Source organism: Limulus polyphemus, unplaced genomic scaffold, assembly GCF_000517525.1.
Source record: "Limulus polyphemus unplaced genomic scaffold, Limulus_polyphemus-2.1.2 Scaffold11695, whole genome shotgun sequence".
Taxonomy (NCBI): domain Eukaryota; kingdom Metazoa; phylum Arthropoda; class Merostomata; order Xiphosura; family Limulidae; genus Limulus; species Limulus polyphemus.
This window is the reverse complement of record NW_013677305.1, coordinates 339-5203: the sequence shown is the minus strand read 5'-3', so window position 1 is coordinate 5203 and position 4865 is coordinate 339. Positions and strand designations below refer to the sequence as shown.

The window sequence follows — 4865 nt, the reverse complement described above, 5'->3', positions numbered from 1 at the left end:
GCTAAATTATCAACTATATTATTAGAAGTTACATTCTACCATTACATGCATGTAATATGTACCTTGAGAAACTCTGTACAAACAACATGATTACATGTGTATTATGTACCCCAAAAACTGGGTATATTGGGATCACACGTATTACAAGACCAAAAACATAACATTTCCTTGAAATCTCTTGGTGCTTGAACATAATTTTCATTGTTATTATAAATAAACTTAAACATTATAAGAATCATCTTTGAAACCATGAAATGAACAATTTCTAATTAAAAAAAAGAAATGTTTTTGTTTATCTCTTTAAATATATCTTTTTTTACAAAACCAACAGGCTTGCCACCATAAAATGTTATCACCATGATTTATCAACTTTTGCAACATGTAGTATTAATCTTTTATGACTTGTAGAGGTTCATTCCAAAGGCCTTAAACTTATCAAGTTAATTTGTGGTATTTCATTTGGTAAATGGAATGTATATGCAAGTAAAACAAATCACTTGGACATTTAAAGACACAGAAAATGGCCGAGTATAACTCCAAGATGTGCTGTGTGCAACAATGAACGTTTGGAAAACGTAGGTTCATTATTAAACCCAGAAAATGGCCGAGTATAACTCCAAGATGTGCTGTGTGCAACAATGGACATTTGGAAAACGTAGGTTCATTATTAAACCCAGAAAATGAGCAAACGCTCAAATTTCAATACTTTTAGATAACTACATTTTAAAATCTAGAACACAAACTACCAGAAATCCCTGTAGTTTTACTATCAAAAATGATAAATTTTATGTAGAAAGAACTTGAAAGTATCATTATAATCCCGAGAAACGGCAGAGACATTACACAGTAGAAACTAAAACCATGACCATGCTAATCTATATCATTAATGTCCATAAAAACTACTTAGCTTTTATTTTTACTTTTTTAATGTTACTCCTTTAGGAGCCACTAAATATGTATAAGAAATTAGGTCAACCTGATTTAAGTTGAATTGTTTCTACTTATTGATAATAACAACTAAAACACACACCTGATCCATTAGGAAATTCAGTTGCATCCTCCATCTGTCTTAATTCTACCTCTATCTTTCTTATGCTAGGATATTTTAACTGCATAAGCTTCATGATCTTTTTTATAAATCCCACGTAATCTGGAAAAGAGAGCAAGAACTGGATTTGAAGAGTCAGAATTATTATTCCTTTTCTCTTAAATAACAAATGTGTTCTTGTACGATATACCACAAAGTTTCTTAAAAACCACTAGGCATACAGTTTAAGTAGAAGTAAATATATACCAGTTATATTGACCTTCAAATGTCTATATGTGCATGCCTTTAATCTCAACCCAGGCTCCAATTTGTAATTCTGAAAACTTATGAAAACATTATAGTATGTAAACCACATTATATCCACCACCATACCTGGTGCTGAGGAGACCTTTTGTCTAATAATGCAACTTAGTTTTTTAACCATCTTTAGCACAAAAATTATATTACTTCATTAGTAATTTCAAACATTAATTGCAGATTACTGCCACATATGTACTATAACAGAATCTCCTGTTGTGATTAAGTTGTCATTAACTAGTAGTTTATCTAAAAGTAGTTAGATTTTAAAAAATCAATCTAAAATATTAGTACAAAATTAAAATAGAAAGAAAATGGTCTGGAATGTGACTACAAATTTTTAATCAAGTATATTTTTTTACTACATTGTAAAAATATCATTTAAAAAGAATGTAAAAAGACACTGAGATACCTTTCGGGAATTCACATGGACTAACTAAATCTCGGAAGAAATCTTGTGTATCTCGCATTTTGTCAGTCTCCAAAACTTTGGTTTTGAACCAAAATCTAAGCTGCCGGCTTTCCTGAAGGAAAGCAAACACTCTTTATGTTCATTCAAGTATGTAAAATAACATTTCAAGAAGTTTTTAAAAATATTATTTAAAATTGTCTAAATAAGTGAAACATGTTCAAAACATTGTTTCTGAATAGGCCTAGTCTTTCAGGGATAGTTATGATCAGCTTTTCTGGTTCCCTCAATTTAAATGTGGAAACATATTTGAACAATAACTTACCTAATACGAAGCTACATTACTTGTTAATTCATAACTTTGTTCTTAGAAGCTACGTTCTAGTGAAACCATGCTGACTATCAAATAAACCTTAAACTTTGATAAATGGCTCTACAAGACATCTTTTATCAGGCGTTCAAAAGAAGTTACATTCCACCAGTACATGCTAAATCATTAGAAGTGTAGTGTATGGCTCTGTACAAACAACATGATTCCATGTGATTATTTTTATCACGATAATGTATATTACAGCTCATTGTGTATTCAGGTAACTTATTAACTGTGTTACACATGATAATGTATATAACAGCACACTGTGTATTCAGGTAACTTGTTAACTGTGTTACACACGGTATTGTATATTGTAGCACAGTGTGTATTCAGGTAACTTATTAACTGTGTTACACATGATAATGTATATAACAGCACACTGTGTATTCAGGTAACTTGTTAACTGTGTTACACACCATGGAAAGAGTCTTCATAATTTTAAGTGCTAGTATTAATAACATAAAAGTCCAACTACAAGATTAGTTTTCTAAATAGATATAATATCAAAAATAAACACGATCATGAGCTGAAGACTTGTAAAACATGTAGATCAACATATCTTATATTGTCGTACACACAATCAGTACTACACCGGTTCAAATTTAACTCTACACAGTTAGATTACTGAATATAGGGTAAATATGTTCAAAATACAAACTTATTGAAAAAGATTACTACTATTATAGGACTAGACATGTTCAAAACACAGTATCTCATCTTGAGCAGTAAAAACACAGATTGAAAGACTGATAAAAACACAAAATTTTAACCTTAGATAGTAATACTGCTGACTTAGGACTGAACATGTTCAAAACACAATTATGTCTTACACAATAAAAGTATAAGTTAGAAGATTATTAAACACAAAATTCAACCTATTATAATTACACAAGTAGCTCCATAATGGATTACTTTAACAAATTAACTTTATATTCTAATGAATGAAATATCAGTTACATACTAACAAGTAGGAAGATGCATGTTTTTAAACAGTTTCTTCCCAAGAGTCCAAGTTTTCACTAAAATAAATTCTCAGAAATTTCAGTTTTTTTATTCAGATGCCAAAGAAATTTCAATATTATCATTTTTTTTAATCTTTCAACAGTAATCTCTGTTCATTCTCCTGGTATATAGACCCAACTGTCTGTCAAACCATGAGGAATAACTTAGAAGCAACTAAATGTTGGTCAACCATGAGAACTAACTTAGAAACAACTGTCTGTCAACTATGAGGAATAACTTAGAAGCAACTAACTGTTGGTCAACCACAAGGACTAACTTAGAAACAACTGTCTGTCAACTATGAGGAATAACTTAGAAGCAACTAACTGTTGGTCAACCACAAGGACTAACTTAAAACAACTGTTGGTCAACCATGAGGAATAACTTATAAACAACTGTTGGTCAACCATGATGATTAACGTATAAACATCTGTTCATCAACCATGATGACTAACTTATAAACAACTGTTCATCAAACATGATGACTAACTTATAAACATCTGTTGGTCAACCATGATGATTAACGTATAAACATCTGTTCATCAACCATGATGACTAACTTATAAACAACTGTTGGTCAACCATGATGATTAATGTATAAACATCTGTTCATCAACCATGATGACTAACTTATAAACAACTGTTGGTCAACCATGAGGAATAACTTAGAAACATCTATTCATCAATCATGATGATTAACTCATAAACAACTGTTGGTCAACCATGAGGAATAACTTAGAAACATCTATTCATCAATCATGATGATTAACTTATAAACGTCTGTTCATCAACCATGATGACTAACTTATAAACATCTGTTCATCAACCATGATGACTAACTTATAAACGTCTGTTCATCAACCATGATGACTAACTTATAAACGTCTGTTCATCAACCATGATGACTAACTTATAAACAACTGTTGGTCAACCATGATGACTAACTTATAAACAACTGTTGGTCAACCATGATGACTAACTTATAAACATCTGTTCATCAACCATGATGACTAACTTATAAACATCTGTTCATCAACCATGATGATTAACTTATAAACATCTGTTCATCAACCATGATGACTAACTTATAAACATCTGTTCATCAACCATGATGATTAACTTAGAAACATCTGTTCATCAACCATGATGACTAACTTATAAACAACTGTTCATCAAACATGATGACTAACTTATAAACATCTGTTCATCAATCATGATGACTAACTTATAAACAACTGTTGGTCAACCATGAGGAATAACTTAGAAACAACTGTTGGTCAACCATAAGGAATAACTTGAAATTCCTGCAATTTGAATATCTGAGAATAAAAACAAATACTTGTAACAGTGAACAATGAGTTACTATTCACTTGAAGTATTGAATACAATAAAGAATAGACTTACCTAACTAACTCCTCAACAGACAAAGGATTTGGATATGCTGATTCTATGAACTCTAAAATCTTCTGCTCATCCAGTTTTCCAGAAGCATTGTTGGCACTTTCATCCAAGGGACCTATTTTCAATTATGAAAAAAAAATAAATGAATACTGTTTATAACATAGAACTAGCATGGTCTATATGTAAATACTATTACAAGCTTAGTGAAACTGTGTGTGTGTGTAGGTGTTTCATGCACGGCTCTGTTTCAATGGTCTTATCAATAACATTCCTAAAACAGCTCAAGATCATTATGGATTTAAAAACTTGCAGAGAAGTGGGATTTTGTCATAACT

General features: G+C 30.9%; 1 protein-coding gene across 2 annotated transcripts in view; it reads right to left on the bottom strand.

Moving 5' to 3' along the window:
• Positions 1-4663, bottom strand: part of LOC106476818 — a 13534-nt gene extending 8871 nt beyond the window's left edge. For both annotated transcript variants that reach the window (XM_022380572.1, XM_022380573.1), the window contains exon 1: positions 4534-4663. The gene's annotated coding sequence lies outside the window, so the exon portion shown is untranslated. The remainder of the gene's footprint in view (positions 1-4533) is intronic.
• Positions 4664-4865: the final 202 nt, after the last annotated feature.